The 17470-nt window shown below is 44.1% G+C and overlaps 1 protein-coding gene across 42 annotated transcripts in view; it reads right to left on the bottom strand.

Moving 5' to 3' along the window:
• ST3GAL6 (ST3 beta-galactoside alpha-2,3-sialyltransferase 6) overlaps positions 1-14276 on the bottom strand; it is an 86495-nt gene extending 72219 nt beyond the window's left edge. For 13 of the 42 annotated variants that reach the window (XR_011248803.1, XR_011248787.1, XR_011248818.1 and 10 more), the window contains exon 1: positions 13904-14264. The gene's annotated coding sequence lies outside the window, so the exon portion shown is untranslated. Of the gene's footprint in view, positions 1-13480 lie in introns of all 42 variants that reach the window. The other 29 variants (XR_011248757.1, XR_011248790.1, XR_011248754.1 and 26 more) reach the window with 6 other exon arrangements.
• Between the last annotated feature and the right edge of the window lie 3194 nt (positions 14277-17470).

Here is a 17470-nt window from a genome sequence, read left to right as displayed (position 1 = left end):
AAAGCAAGTGGCCTGAGCATGTGAAGTCACCCTAGGGACTTCAAAACAGTATGCTTCTTACTATTCTCCTTACCCCAGAAACTCAGCCCAGAATAAGAGAAGTTACTGTCAGGCAGTCTAAACCCAATCCTTTGCTGAAGAAAAAAGCACTCTGTCCTCCGATACCCTCTGCTTAGTCCCTTCTTACTAACTGAAGCCTAACTGTTGGACTGTTTTTTGATCTGAGGGCTTTTTTCACTTTCTAAAATGAGAACTGGCCTTTGATACGTCAAAGTAGAGCAAAATGAAACCTTTATTTACAGCATGCTATACTATTTGAAAAATAGGTATTTCATTTAAAGAATAAAGTTCTATTTTTTTTTCCCCCATCAAAGATGATCGTGAATCTGAGTAACTGGGGACAACTGGACCGAGGAGGTGGCTCAGGCCAGGTCTGGGAGAACGGCTTAAGGACACCGCAGCAGAGACCCAGCGAGGCAGTGGTGGGAAGTACAGAGAGACGATGTGACAAGCTTGGTCTGGGATAGCCCAGGAAACCAAACTGGTTCAGTCTGAAAACACTAGAGAAGAACAGCGTGGAGAAATAAATAAAAAGCCATATCACTGCCAAGAAGCCTCTGTCCTCCTATGCGGCACATCACAGACATGCAGCAGCCAGGGGCAAGACAGGGAAAATTCCAGAACCAAGGACTAGGGGGGATCTGGGGAAGAGAGACAGGAGGGTTCAGGCACCAGGCCCACCACAGACACTCTGTGTTCATTTCCCAGGGCTGCAACAACAAAGTACCACAAGCATGGCGACTTACAATAACAGAAGTGTATTATCTCACAGTTCTGGAGGCTAGAAGTCCACATGCCAAGTGTTGGCAGGGCCATGCTCCCTCTGAACCTGGTCGGGGAGGATACTTCCTTGCCTCGTGCTAGTTTCTGGTGGTTTGCTGGCACTCCTTAGCGTTCCCTGGCTGGGAGATGCCATCACTCCAACCCAGTGTTTGCACACGGTGCTCTCCCTGTGTCTCTGTCCTCACACACATGCTCCTTATAAGGATACCAGTCACACTGGACCAGGGGGCCACCCTACTCCAGCACGACTTCATCTTAACCACTACATCTCCATGACCCTATTTTCAAATGAGGTCACATTCCGAGGTACTGGGAGTTATAACTTCAACATGTCTTTTTAGGGAGACACGACTCAACCCATAACACATCTCTTGATGCCCAGTCCTTCCTCTGAGCCAGAGGGACTCTGATTCTCCGCGTGCATGCTAAGTCGCTCAGTCGTGTCTGACTCTCTGCAACCCTGTGGACTGTAGCCCACCAAGCTCCTCTGGCCACGGGATTCTCCAAGCATGAATACTGGAGAATACATGGGTTGCCATGCCCTCCTCCAGGGGATCTTCCTGACCCAGAGATTCAGCCTGTGTCTCTTAGGTCTCCTGCATTAGCAGGATTCTTTACCACTAGCATCACCTGGCAAGCCCTTCTGACATCCTAGAGTCATTCAGAATACGTGGGTGCCATTTCAAATGAAAGAGAAAGAAAAAAAAAAATAGCCTATGGTGGTGAAAGTCAGGGTAGTGGTTACACCGTAGGAGAGGAGCAGTGATCAAGCACCGTGCACTCCCGGAAGGCAGGCTACGTTCCGCCTCTTCACCTGGAGGCAGGTTACACAAGCGTGCTTCTTGGGAGGACATGTATTGAACTATGTGTACGTGGGCTTCCCTCATGGCTCAGCAGGTGAAGAATCTGCCTGCAATGCAGGAGATCTTGGTTCGACCCCTGGGTTTGGAAGATCCTTTGGAGAAGGGAACGGCTACCCACTCCAGTATTCTGGCCTGGAGAATTCCGTGGACTGTATAGTCCATGGGGTGGCAAAGTGTTGGACACAACTGAGCGACTTTCACTTCATATGTACATGGTTTGTATGCTCCTCTGCATGGATGATGAATTTCCGTAAGAACTTTACTTTTAGAGAGCTTGGTGCTGTCCAAGAAATAAAGGTGTTGACAGCCCAGGTATAACTTCAGAAAGGAGCTTTACCTGGGAGAAGCCTCAACCCAAGCGTCAGCCACTCAGCCCTGCTGGTTCAGACATTCGAGTGGTCAACTCGATGTTACCTGAGTGTAACATCGAGTGGTTACCTGAGATGTTCAACTCCCAGGGGCTGGTGTATAAAATGGAAATACCAAAGCAACACACTTATAATGAGAAAAATGTAAGGGCCAAGCAGTACATATATTTGAACTAAAAGATTGACAATTTCTAGAGGCAAATTTCTGGGTGACTTAATAAAAAAAAGTTGTTTGATAACCACAGACCCACAATAAGGGCACAGGCTTCCCAAAACAGTGCCAGAAATGAGCTACAACGGTTTTTGCCCTGCCCTGTTTTCCTAGCCTTCTTATGGACCTCTGCCACACATTCCATTTTCAGGCTAATTACAGCTCAAGTATATTCCAGTGTTTTTTCTTTCACATCTAATTCTCCTCTGGGAATTTTAAACACTTGTGGTTAGAGAGTTTTCCATCCTATTGCCTAATTTCTAAGCAAGAGAGATCAACACCAAACGACAGAGTTAAAATACACCGGACCCCACTCAGACTTGGTAGAAAATATATTTCTGCAGTAAAAATATGTAGGATTTCCTAGAATTAAATATAAGTCAGACATTTAACATCAGATATTGCATAAAGCTCAGTTGTGAAAGTGTCTGGTGATGGAAGTAAAATTTGATGCTGTAAAGAACAGTATTTCATAAGAACCTGGAATTCCATGACTCAAGGTAAATTGGACATGGTCATGCAGGAGATGGCAAGAGTAAATAAACATGGACATCTTAGGGAACAGTGAACTAAAATGGACAGGAATGGGTGAATTCAATTCAGATGACCCTTATACCTACTACTGTGGGCAAGAATCCCATAGAAGAGAGGGAGTAGCCCTCAGAATCAACCAGAGAGTCTGAAATGCAATAGTTAGGTGTAACCTTAAAAATGACAGAATGATCTTGGTTTGTTTCCAAGGCAAACATCACAGTAATCCAAGTATATGCCCCAACCACTGATGCCAAATAAGCTGAAGTTGACCGGTTCCATGAAGACCTAGAAGACCTTCTACAACTAACACCAAAAAAAGATGTCCCTTTCATCACAGGGGACTGGAATGCAAAAGTAGGAAGTCAAGAGATACCTGCAGTAACAGGCAAGTTTGGCCTTGGAGTACAAAATGAAGAGGGCAAAGGCCAACAGACCCTTGCCAGTCATAGCAGTCACCCTTTTTCAACAACACAAGAGACAATTTTACACATGAACATCACCAGATGGTCAATACCGAAATCAGACTGATTATATTCTTTGTAGTCAAAGATGGAGACACTCTATAGAGGCAGCATAAACAAGACCTGGAGCTGACTATGGCTCAAATCATCAGCTCCTCATATTAAAATTCAGGCTGGCAGTGAGCGAAGAGGAACTAAAGAGTATCTTGACGAGGGTGAAGGAGGAGAGTGAAAAAGCCAGCTTAAATCTCGATATTAAAAAAACTAAGATCATGGCATCCAGTCCCATCACTTCATGGCAAATAGAAGGGGAAAAGGTGGAAGCAGTGACAGATTTCCTCTTCTTGGGCTCTAAAATCATTGGGGATGGTGACCATAGCCACAAAATTAGAAGACAATTGCTTCTTGGCAGGAAAGCTATGACAAACCTAGACAGTATGTTAAAAAGCAGAGCCATCACTTTGCCAACAAAGGTCCATATAGTCAAGGCTATGGTTTTTTTTTCCAGTAGTCATATACAGATGTGAAAGCTGAACCATAAAGAAGGCAGAGCACCAAAGAATTGATACTTTCAAACTGTTGTGCTGGAGAAGTCTCTTGAGACTCCCTTGGACAGCAAGGAGATCAAACCATTCCATCCTAAAGGAAATCAGCCCTGAATATTTACTGGAAGGATGGATGCTGAAGCTGAAGCTCCAATACTTTGGCCACCTGATGCGAAGAGCTGACTCACTGGAAAACACCCTGATGCTGGGAAAGACTGAAGGAGAAGAGGGTGACAGAGGATGCGATGGTTGGATGGCATCACTGGACAGGAACTTGGGCAAACTCTGGGAGATAGTGAGGGACCAGGAGGCCTGGAGTGCTGCAGTCCATGGGGTGGTGAAGAGTCAGACACAACTTGGTGGCTGAACAACAACAACTGCAGAAGCTCTAAATAACATATTGATGTGTTAAAAAGTGAGTGATGTCTTAAAAACAGGAGTGGGGAGGAGAAGAGGAGTAAGAAAGGGGAGCAGAGAGGAGGAAAGGAAGCCAAACTTTAACTGTAAAAAGGAAACAAATACAAATCACATCTTAATCAAACTGTACATAAAAATTATCAAGCACATAATTATAGAAGAGGAAGCTGCAGCTTTCTTGAGTGCGAAATGTAATAGGGAGGTACTGGAAGTTTCAAGGCTATGAATTTATAGTAGTCCTGTGGACTGTTTTCCTTGGATATCTCTCCTGTTGAAGCCCCTCTCCACTCTCAAATTTCATATAGAAACCCAGGTTTCAGAAGTCTCAAATGATACTTCACATCTCCTTTCTCTTTTTTTTTTTTTGGCTGTGCTATGTGTGACTTGCTGGATCTCAGTTTCCCAACCAGGGACCGACCCTGGGTGATGACAGTGAAAGCCTGGAATCCTAACCACTAGGCAACCAGGGAACTCCCTCACATTTCTTTCAAACACTTACGTTACTAAAAATGAGAGCTCAAATATCAAATATATGTTATGTTAAATAATGTTCATCATTTTCTCATGAAATGTTTTCATCATCTTCTCATGAAAACTGCCATAAATCGGAGGCAGCCAGTGGGATTCCGCTCTTCAAGAAAGTCTTCCTTCTCTACCTCTACCCAGGGTGAGATGAGGATAGAGAAGATTCTAAGAAAGAAAGTATATGTAAAGTGTTTCAAGAACATATGTTTCAAGATATAACTATCATGTTTTTTAAACTACAGAAAAAGATGAACAGATGTTCATTTTTTTAATGGACATCTGAACAGAGTAGTTTTTACTTCTCAACCCTAGTTTATTCTGAAAAATCACAGTGCCATTCAATCAACAGATTTTCATCTTCCAACTCCACCTGAAGCACGCATACATGCACATGCACCCACACACGCGTGTACACACACACACACACACACACACACACACACACACTGCATCCCTCCACTGTATGCCCATGGATCTCTATATTATAATTAGTACTGTGCCTGGCACATGAAAGGTGTCTAAATATTTATTACTGTTCAATGAAAACTAAAGAATATAACAACATGAGTAGATAAATAGAGTCCAAAGTGAAGTCACAGGATGAGAGGGTAGGATGGCATCACGGAGTCAAAGGATACCAGTTTGAGTAAACTCGAGAGCTGGTGATGAACAGGGAGGCCTTGTGTGCTGCAGTCCATGGGGTCTCAAAGAGTTGGACATGACTGAGCAACTGAACTGAACTGAAAGTGAAGTCATGAACTGAAAGTGAAGTCAGGTTCTAATAGGACTCAGACTGGTTAAAAAAAAAAAAAAATTGGAACCAGAGAAGGCCAAACAGAAAGACTTTCTGGAGAAAGTCAAATTTTAACTATCCAATGAACAAGAGTTATGATAATAGCTATAATAAGAGTTATGATAATAATAATGTAACAATATCAATTAAATGTTAGGTATTTGGCAGGCCCTATACAGAACTATTTGCATGTGCTTTCTTTTTTAATTATCATAACTATGATGTGGGCATTATTTCAAGTTTAGAGATGAAGAAAGTGATCTTCATAGAAGTTAGGCAATTGTGTTCAGAGTCAGGCAGTTTATCAGCCATGAAGCTGGAAAATGAAGGCAGGTTATCATCTAGCTTGGATGGGGTGGGTGGGGAGTGGAAGGAGAAAGGCACTAGTTCTAAAGGCCTTCACAGCCTGCAGCACAGGGAGGCTTGCAGCGACTGCAGAAGCAAATGGAACAGTTAAAAAAAAAAAAAAAAAAGAGCAACAGGAGAGAGCAGAAAACTTCAAAGACCTGTGGGAGGAATTCTCTGGATTTTTGAGCAGAAAAAAATTGCTGTAATAAAAACCATGCTTGAGGAATGTTAATATAAAAGGTACATGGACAGGAATATTGATGGTCATAGGTGGAGACCTTGGGTAGAAGCTTTGTAAGAAGAATATAATTGCATTATTTATGGTTAAAGCAGAGGAGGCCTACACACCAACTCTAAAAATAGAGGGAAGCTCTTCAGTTTTTTTTGCAGTAGATGGGCCAGTTTTGTCCTCCAAAAATACTCCAGGCCTGCAAAACATTTACAGATATTTCAATCATCAGAAATTATACATATCCTTTAACATCCTGCTTAAGAAAAAAATCCAATTATTTCTAATCTAATTGTAGCATAGCTGGGATCAAACAAGAGTGATTAGCTAACTTACTCTGACATTTACTTGAGATATTGGCTTCAACTATCAAAAGAATCTTGACAGCAGTATTCTTTATCTCACCAAAACCATTCACCAAAAAAAAAGTCCTATAACTTGCAGAGTCTGTCAATTAAATAAAATTATGAATTAAATTACTTGCTGTTGCTGAAAAGCAGCTGGAAATCCATCTGGAACTGGATCAACTCATTGCTCTTGTCTAAATGCAACAAGATAACCCATTTCTCCATTTTAAGTGGTTTATAACTTTATTATACTATAATAATTATATATTACATGATCTAATCTTATACCAGCTTTATATTATCCATAAAAACAAACCAGGGAACTAAAAAAAAAACAAAAACCTGACTTTTTAATTCTTTGGCTCTGTGCTGAACATAGAATATGTGCAAATTCCCTATCTTTGCCTCTTCTATCCCTTAAGACACGAAGGACTCTTATAGACTAAAGGGCTGCACAGATTTTAATAAAAGCATTTCATTTTATTACTACTATACTATTTTATTTTAATAAAAGCAGCACCTTCTATGGTGCTGACCTAAATATTTGCAATAGAGTATCTCCTAAGAAGAAAACTCCTCTAAGCTATCAGAATCACTGGGCTGATAACTTCTCTGAGGACTAAAATCTTATTTGGGAGGGAGACTCCATAAAATCAGCTCAAAGACCAGAAGACTTTGTTTATATTGTTTATATTATAGCAGCATGTCCTTGAGGGACAGGGGGAAAAAAATCTAAAAGGTAGAATCTTTAAAATATGTATACAGAATATCTCTATTAACCAGGAAGATGCCCTCTAAAGACATCATTCTTTGTGAGAAACTTTGTCACTCTGAGTTTCAGCAAGAGCCCAGACCTGGGCCCTTCTCAGTTCCCTCTGCCAGGCAGGGACTCCCTCTCAACTCTGGCCCTGATGAGAAGAGCTTTTTATCCCCAGTGCATTTGTTTGTGTCTCCAGCTAGGTTAAATGATATCTAACAGAAACCTAAGACATATCATAATAAGCAATGGAATTCAAGCGGTGCTTACTAAAGGGCATGAAATCATAGATGTGAGATGCTGGGCTATTAAAGAGGGAAATGATTTTGTTATCTACTCTCTTGGCACACTTATTTCCTCACTAATGTAACTACAAACCCAACTCAAAGTTTAAATTATGAATTATGAAACTGAAAATTTGTTGTAATTCAGTCTCTAAGTTGCATCTGACTCTTTGCAACCCCATGGACTATGGCACGCCAGGCTCCCCTGTCCTTTACTACCTCCTGGAGGTGGTCAAATTCATGTTCATTGAGTTGGTGATGCTATCTAACCATCTCTGAAAGTTTACTGTACATGAAAACAAATTTGAGAATAGCCATCTGATAATATGCACATACCAGTCTCTTACATGTCAACCGAACAATTTTCAAAAAGAAAAAAAGTTTCAAAGCCAGAAAAGTTTTAATTAATTTAGACAAATCCACAGGAATAAATGTACCTTTCACCCATTTTCTCCAATGGGTCAAGTTTTTGAGATGATACACTGATAATCCTAATAGTTACAAAGAGGAAGCCTAAGAGTTATAAAGATGTTACAGCTGAGCTAATATATTCACACTGTGAGTTAATCCATGGAATGGACGGAGAAACCTGGCAAATGTCTGTTCTATTTATAACGTTCTGAACACACCAGGTGGAGGACACAGGGGCAAACAAGACAAGACAAAATTGCTGCCTGCTCAGACTGAAACATGTTTCAGATTTTTATGTCAGCATATCAGCCATAAAGAAACAGATACCAAAAGCTGAAAGATAACTGATATATATATTTCCATTAAGTATGTAAATTAATAAATGAGCAGGGCATCTGGTTAAATAATCTCAAAAGTAATTTTCTAAGAGTATACCAAGTTTCCCCAGAGAGTTGGATGCTGGAGATGATGAGCTATCTTGGAATCAAAGGATACCTGATAAAATGCCTCTGTTCACTTCTGATAAACCAGTGGTACTAGGAAGTAATACCTTGGTCATAAATTTTCATGATTTAAGTGTTACTCTAAGACTGAGAAGATTATCTATGAAGAACAACAGAAACAAAATTTCTAAGGCATAGTATAGTCCCATGGCAACTATTACAAAAGTTCATTTCTACTGAAACTGTAACTCCCTGCATAGCCTGGGGGAAAGGGGGCTGGCATCAGGAAAAGGGAAGAATTTCCCATTACATAGAATATCCCCTCTTCAGACAATTGTCCTTTTGGTTGGTGGCATCTGCAACTAGATGGGAAAAATTAAGTTAATCTATTCAAATCACACTTTCAAAGGATACCAACTGTGATCGATTTGAGTAGATGATTAACTTAATTTTTCCCATCTAGTTTCAGATGCCACCAGCCAACCCAGAGACTTAGAGACAACTAGATATTCAGCCTAGAGAGAAGTTGAGCAATCAGAGCTAGTGATGGAGCGTTTCATGCTTGAGTGAGGACAAGGATTTATTTCAGTGAGTGAGAGGAACACTGTACCCAGTCCTCGGAGGACTGCTTCTCAGTGTGGGCATGCCTGTGCCCTGGCCTAGAGCAAGAAAGGGAAATCAGTGATGGCCAGTTAATGGGGAGAAGAAAAATGTGAAGAATGAAAACGCGTGTGAGAGAGAGTGAGAGAACAAGAAAAAGCCCAAGAGGAAAGTCCACTGCCCACCAGGTAAAGACTGAATCTCTAAATCAGCCTCCAGCGGCATCTTATTCTAATTAAAAAACACAGTTCAAACTTCTTCTTAAGACCTGAAGGTATCTCATAAGCAGTCTTCTGCTTCCCTCGCTGGCTTCCTCTCTTCCTAGCTTGCGCTTTTGCACTCTTCTCCATCTACAAGCTCTTCAAACATCCCCAGTTCATTGATGCCTCAGGGCCTCTGCAGCTGCCGTTTCCTCTGCCTAGAATGCCCTTCACTTGACTTGCTTCTCATCATTCCTATCTTTCTTCATACACCCCCCCCCCCCTTTCATGGCAGCTCTCGGACTGCCCTAAACCAGCTTCCCTCAGACCCTGTCTGGCACACCCCCACCATGAACTGTCTTCATAACACTCATTCTATCTGAAAAGTGTTTTCCCATATATTTGTATCTGATTTATTGATTCCATTTCCCACAGAAACATAAACTCTGTAAGAGCAGAGAATGTGTTTTGTTCAGTGCTGCACACCCTACCTAGAACATCTCCTGTACATGGTAGGGATGCAGGAAATATTGGCTGAATCTCAAGTTCCACCATATAGATGACTGCAGAAAGTCACCCAAGAGCCACTGGAAAACCATTCTCTTCCCCTTTTGTTGCCCCATCAAAGCACATGGTCATGACCGTGACCCAAACAAACCACATGGTCATGACCGTGACCCAAACAAAGCACATGGTCATGACCGTGACCCACAACCACACCAATTCCAGGCCTCCTTCCACACGCCATGGGGGTGAGAATAACATTGCTTCCCTTGGAGAAATCGCCAGCTTCCTTGCCCTTTCCTCTCCTGGAGGCCTTATTCTTTCATCTCCCACAGATCTTTCCATCCCCAATCACATAAAAAGTAAGTCAGTGTTTAAAGAATTCTCCAAAAACCAGCATTACTCTGTGCAACTGGATGAAATGATCCCCCCAGCACACTGCATCTCCTGTAAAAGGGGGAAGAAGAGAGAACACAGAAGAGACTCTTCACGCAGCTTTCTAGTGATCATGATGAGAAATTCCCTAAAGGTTGGGTGCTTTCCTTCTCCTTTTCCCCAAAGGTCCAGGAAGACGAAAACCCCAACCAGATGCAGAAGGTTGTGGTAGTAAGTGGTAAGCTGCCCATTCCTCCTGGGATGACCAAAAGATCTCCAAAAAGAAAAAAAGAAATATGGACACAAAGAGACTGAGATCGTACTGCTCCTCACTCTCTTTTATCCTCATAATCTCACCCGCAAAATATCATTGCTTCTTAGCCTGACCGCATGTCTGGCAGCCAAGTTCCTGACCAACTCAGTCACCATCAGGAGAAAAAACACCTGCTACCCCACTACAGTGAGAACTGTGCTTCTGACACCCTGACATGGAACCATAAATACAGCTTTCTACAAAAACACTGTTATGTCCAATGCACACATCCTGTTCTATACATCAAGTGCACTCCAAATTAAACACTTTAACTCATTAGGGTTCAACTGGAAACTGTGGTGTATGCCGTTGTCCACTGTAGTTAGGATAAGCAGGAGAGAGAGATTCGTTTCAACAGTGACAGTAAGGATGTAGCCCTGCGAAGATTTATTCCAGGCAAAAGGGAACTTCCCTGAAAATATATTCAGAATGAAAAGAACATTCAGAACAGAAGCTATTGGCAATAACAGGCCCTTGTAAACCTGGCCAAACACAACCCACACAAGGGGCATGTCAAAGATGTGGAGTAGAAAGAAGATAACTGTTGAAAGTCTGAAACTAACAAGAGGAAAGACAAAGTATGTAGAGCACCTGCTCAAGAAGCCAAGCCTGAAGGGTAATTAAGAAGGTGTGTTCAGATAGGAGAGGGGAATACAAGTGAGCGGGTGGAAGGCACAGGAGAAAGACATGCAAATGAATGGAAGAATCTGTGAGGAACATCTGCTACAGAGGCTTCCTGGGAACCCTGCAAGGCAGAAGTGAAGCAACCCTCCTGTGATCCAATCTAAGTCACTTAACCTTGGGCAGTCTCAGTTTTTTGGTTTTTGTTTTTAATTATAATATAAGGTCAAGCATTCCTGTCTCCTAGGGTGGTTGTGAAGATTAAATAAACTAGCCCAGGTGAACTCAATGGGGATCACACTGGGAACCACCCGAGTTTTGTACTTTCCTCTCCTCAATAAGCATCACCTAAAATGCACTTAAACAGGTCTCTGGTCCCCAATCTGAATGCAGTCACAATGGAAAAAAGCCTATTGGTAATCTGCGTGGTTAGCAGATGATGCTTATCAGAGAAACATGAGAAGCACAGCATTACTTCACTTCTCTCTCATAATATTCCATACGATATGGAACACAGAAATATCTCCAACAGAAGCAAACGGCTGTCACTATTATTTAAAATGAGAAAACTTGAAAATTACAATTTTCACAAAAGACAGACTGATTTTTTTAAATGCTATGTCTCTTAAAGTCATTCTTCTGCCAACACTATTTGTATTCCTTTTGAGCACCAAAGATTTGTATTGATTTGGGGCATAAGATGGAGAAGGCAATGGCACCCCACTCCAGTACTCTTGCCTGGAAAATCCCATGGATGGAGGAGCCTGGTAGGCTGCAGTCCATGGGGTCGCTAACAGTAGGGCACGACTGAGCGACTTCACTTTCACTTTTATGCATTGGAGAAGGAAATGGCAACCCACTCCAGAATTCTTGCCTGGAGAATCCCAAGGACAGAGGAGCCTGGTGGGCTGCCGTCTACGGGGTCTCACAGAGTCGGACACGACTGAAGCGACTTAGCAGCAGCAGTAGCAGGGGCATAAGAACAAACTGAATATCTCCAACAAATCTACTGAAACAATCAAAGCAGCAAACTCATTCTATTACTCCATAATACGGAGACACGGTACAACCTGAAACTGTGACAACCAGGGAGGGACTTGGTGAAAATATTGCTCAAGAGAAGGCCTGTGGGAAGGCCCTCCCCCTCCACGATTAAGGACCGCTTGATGCCAGAACAGAAATACAGTTTGGAGAAAAGTTCTCTTCTCATAAACCAAAGTTGCCATTATCTAAAGTGCTTCCAAGCCAATCAGCCTCATTTGGAGACGACAAACTAGATCATCTAAGAGTGGCTCTTTACACATTTTCCTACTAAAAGTCTGCGGTGAGACTAAAAGGAAGGGAAAACAAATCAATTTACAAATGTCAAATTATCATGTTTCAAATGTAAAATAGCCTGGCAACCTGACCAGATCTTCCCAAAAAAGTAACATCTCCATATAAGTCAAAAGATAATTTCTCAGCCTGCAGCCGGGACAGGAAGTTTTAACACCAGAAAGTCAAATATCAAAGCTAGCCTTGTAAAAGCAGCTATCAGAAACCACGAGACTAGCGTGAACATGGAGCCAGAGGGCGAGGAGCTTCTGGTAGATTCGCAGTTTTCTTAACTATCTACCTAATTACACTTCTCAGGTGGTGGACCTCTTAAAGCACGTGTAACTTTTGGATTTAGAATCTGCGGCTTCTGTAGTTTCTGATACGTTGGCATTCAAGATGTCTTTTTCATCACCACTCCCAAGCACCGTTTTTAAAACAACATCTTCGAACAGCAACCCCACCCTCAACCCGGTCCCCAACCTCTCTCCCCTCCCTTCCACTGAAGACCTGCACCACCCCCCCCCACCCCAAGAAAGGTGCTTTGGGTTTGTTTTTACTTTCTGAAAACTGCCTTTTATAGATTCTCTTTCAAGCCTAAATAACACCACCCAAGGGGCTGAGATCGCCAGGGAGCTCGGTAGCATTCGGCCTCAAAACCACTAGTTTCTTCTCCCTTTTCCCCCAAATTAACGGCAGGCCAAGTCCCTGCAATTTTCTCGCCGCCGCACTTTGCGCCAAATCGCCTCAGAGCTGGTTTCTTTAGGTCTAGTTCCACTGTGGCGGGAAGAAGGGTTTCTCGTAAATTTTTTCTAAGGTAAAACGAGAGAACCTTCCAAACCTCTCGCCCCCGCTAGCGTACATCCCCTTTTACAAGGAAACAGTAGTGAGCGAGGAACCCCCCACCCCCGCCGGCCAATCCAGTGCCCAGCGCCCCAGCCGCCCTTAGCCGGGGAGCACCCGGGTCCGCGCGCCCCCCACTCCCTGAACCCGGGGCGCGTGGCAAGCGCACGCAGGCTCCTGGAGGTGGGAGGGTGCATGGAGGCGCGCCCCCCGGCCCCTGATCCTCAGCCTCAGAGGCAAAGCCCGCGGATCTCCCCGCACCCCCAACCTCCCTCCCCCACCCTCCCCCCGGCGATGCCAACCCGCAGCGAAGCGGGCCGGGGAGAGTTACCCGGCGAGGCCCAGGCGCGAAGACCGCAGAGGCGCGCGGGGCTCCGGGCCCGGGAGCTCGCCCGCAGCCGCTCGCTCCAGCCGGGTGCTGCCTCTCCCGCGGCAGCCGCAGCATCGAGCCGGCGGAAACCGGAGGACGGTGGCGCGGCTCAGCGGCGGCCCGGGAAGCAGGCAGTCTCCCCGGACCCGGCGGGGGACCAGCGAGGAGTCCGAGGCGCCAGGCGGCGCGTGCGCTGCCCACCGCGCCCGGGGCCGGATCCTCGGCGACTGCGCCGAGCGCCTCCGGAGTCGCGAGGAAGCTCCTCCCGCGGCAGCGGCTGCGGCCGCCCCCGAGTGCGCGGAGGAAGGTGCGGGGCAGTGAGGTGCAGAGAGAGCCGCTGGGGCGTCCCCGGGCGGGCGAGGCAGGAGCGGGCCGAGCTCCTACCTTTCTGGCTGGCTGGACTCCAGCCGCACGCCCTCCCCGGGCGTCCCGGACAGGAAAATCACCAAGGGAGGGCCCGGGGAAAGCGGCGGGTGGCTTTGGACGAGGTAGGAGGATCGGGTTCCACAGACAAGGACACTCCCTTCCCGCCCCGGTTTGTTTGGAAAGCTGCAGGGGCGAAAGAGAGGGGCGGCTAGGGAGCTTCCTCCTCCCCGCCGGGCTGGCAGGCGGCAGAAGTAAACACTTTTTGCTTGGCTCGGCGGGGACTTGTGTGACACGAGGCGGGGCAGGCGGTTTGGTCCCCAGCAGAAAGGGCGGGAGTGTCCAGAGAGACCAGAATTTCTGGGCTCTGCCCTTCAAGGACAAATGTGTTAGTGCTTTTTATCTTTTGGAGGAAACGATACGTTAGGGGGAAGGAAGACGAAATGTGTATTTGCTTGTTGAAATAGGTCTCCCTTGAGAAATGCGTATACTATAGTGATGATACTTGGATAGCTTTATTTTTTAAATGTCAGTGTTTGTGAAATAAAAAATATGCCCTGGGAGAAGAGCCACAGACTTGGGTGCAGTTCAGAGTGAGTAACGTGTCAGGCCCTGAAACGAGGTCCTTTGTGATGGACCTTTTGGTGTTAGTGTTAATTTTAACACCGGCCCTAGGAGGCAGCATTTGTTATTTTCCCAATTTTATCAAAGAATCGGACACGGCTGAGCACACACGCACAATCAAAAAACCCAGACAGTTCAGGAAGTCCCCAACCCTTACCCTTTCTACAAATTGCCCTTGTAGTAACCCACACAGATTTTGTAATTATAAAGGTGGTACTTCAGACATCTGAGTGGTCCTGGTAGATTAGTTCCTAAACTCTGTCTGACTCTTTGAGACCCCATGGACTGTAGACCTCCAGGCTCCTCTGTCCATGGAATTTCCAGGCAAGGATACTGAAGTGGGTTATTTCCTTCCCCCAAGGAATCTTCCCCACCTCACCCAGGAAATGAACCTGGGCCTCCTGCATTTCAGGTGGTCTTCTGCATTGCAGGCAAATTCCCTACCGACTGAACCACAAGGAAGAGGGTATTTGTCCCACTGGGGGCCCATTTTTCTTGAAGTTACTTTGCTCTTTTAGGTTCTCCTGAGTTTATTACCTTTCTTATGTTCATCACCTTCAGAATTAAAGCAGTGATTTTACCCCCTACTCTAGCTTTCCTAGGACTTTTTTTTTTTCTTAAAGATGTGGACCATTTTTTGTTAGTCTCTATGGAATTTGTTACAATATTGCTTCTGCTTTATGTTTTGGTATTTCGTCCCCAGAGCATGTGAGACCTTAACTCCCTGACCAGGCATTGGAAGGTGAAGTCTTAACCAATAGACTGTCAGGAAAGTCCCTTTCCTAGGACTCTTGAATCTGCAAAGTCATGTGCTAAGGGAAGAGGCATTTGTGCTTCTTCATAGTCAGTAGTGGCCAAGAAGACACTACTCACCATGACCTAGTTCAAATTCCACTTCCTCCTCTGGCTTGTGTAACCTTAAACAAGTGACTTAACCTCAGTGTGCTTCCTTTTGATCACCTGTAAAGTGAGAGAGTACAACCTCTCTTCAGGGGTTGTGATGAGGATTAAAATAGATGATGAAGTAAAGAGTTCTTGGCACAATGCTTATCACAAAAAAACATCAGTCAGGAAGTATGAATATTAACTACCAGTTCTTTCCTACCATGAGTCAGCTACCCTTCATGTTTCATGTCTGTTCCTCCAATTCATCCTGCAAACCAGAATAATCTTATCCCAGAAATGACGAAGCGGAGTCAGGAGGTTACGTAATATGCCCAAGATCATACCAACCCATTTTGGAGCTGTAATTTGAATGAAAGTACCTAGAACCAAAATCAGCTCTCTTTCCAGAATCCTTTACCTGTTATGTAACTATCTGGGCAGGTTTTTTTGACATGTCAAAGATTTTTTTTTTAATGCAGAATACATTATTGCATGGGCACATGATTGCAACTATGTAAAATTTTTGAATTCTTGTGGAAGGTAGTAAAGAATTAAGCAATTAACTCAGCCTTTGTGTAGAAGATTTATTCTAATAAAGTGGGAGGGGAAGGGCCAGGAAATAGAGAACTACTGGGACATGCAGGGTCTTTTAAAGGCCCTTGAAATCATAATATTTAGGCAGTGTACACATAGGGTTCTCCCAGTTTGCTAGGTTTGTTTCTTGATTATAGATGGTGTGATCTCTTTGAATTAAAATGACATTGTTGGATGGGATGTATCCCAGGGTATACAGGGACTGATGAAAGCCAGGTTCCCCACACTACCCTGGAGTGCCATTAAGCACTCTGGAGAATCACAGTCTAAAGTTCAAGAAAGTAGTATTTCTTCCTGACCCCAATATATGATCTGCCTTCCAAATTCTCACACCCTAACCCAAGCAGAGGCTTTCTTGGCATGATTGACATAGGACTGTCTACTCTATGCAGAAGAGACCTGCTTGTAGGGGCATGCTCTCAGCAGGTCACATCAGATCATAGTAGATGAACCCCAGGACTGGAGATACAAAGTGACAAGAGACCTCTTTCACACAGTATCCTCTTTTAAGTTTATGGGGGAGGGGGGAGGGAATGTTTTCTTTAACATCCTCAATATGCCAGCAAATTTGGAAAACTCAGCAGGGGCCACAGGACTGGAAAAGGTCAGTTTTCATTCCAATCCCAAAGAAAGGCAATGCTAAAAAATACTCAAACTACCACACAATTGCAGTCATCTCACACACTAGTAATGCTCAAAATTCTCCAAGCCAGGCTTCAGCAATACATGAACCATGAACTTCCAGATATTCAAGCTGATTTTTAAAAAGGCAGAGGAACCAGAGATCAAATTGCCAACATCTGCTGGATCATTGAAAAAGCAACAGAGTTTCAGAAAAACATCTGTTTCTGCTTTATTGACTATGCCAAAGCCTTTGACTGTGTGGATCACAATAAACTGTGGAAAATTCTGAAAGAGATGGGAATACCAGACCACCTGACCTGCCTCTTGAGAAACCTGTATGCAGGTCAGGAAGCAACAGTTAGAACTGGACATGGAACAACAGACTGGTTCCAAATAGGGAAAGGAGTATGTCAAGGCTGTATATTGTCACCCTGCTTATTTAACATACATGCAGAGTACGTCGTGAGAAATGCTGGGCTGGATGAAGCACAAGCTGGAATCAAGATTGCTGTGAGAAATATCAATAACCTCAGAAATGCAGATGACACCACCATTATGGCAGAAAGTGAAGAGGAACTAAAGAGCCTGTTGATGAAAGTGAAAGAGGAGAGTGAAGAAGTTGGCTTAAAACTCAACATTCAGAAAACTAAGATCATGGCATCTGGTCCCATCATTTCATGGCAAATAGATGGGGAACAGTGGAAACTGTGAGAGACTATTTGTTTTTTTTTTTTGGGGGGGGGGGGCTCCTAAATGACTGCAAATGGTGACTGCAGCCATGAAATTAAAAGACACTTGTTCCTTGGAAGAAAAGTTATGACCAACCTAGACAGCATATTAAAAAGCAGAGACACTACTTTG

Source organism: Ovis canadensis, chromosome 1 (genome assembly GCF_042477335.2).
Source record: "Ovis canadensis isolate MfBH-ARS-UI-01 breed Bighorn chromosome 1, ARS-UI_OviCan_v2, whole genome shotgun sequence".
Classification (NCBI taxonomy): Eukaryota; Metazoa; Chordata; class Mammalia; order Artiodactyla; family Bovidae; genus Ovis; species Ovis canadensis.
Note: the sequence above shows the minus strand (reverse complement) of the source record. Positions and strands in the feature narration are given on the sequence as shown.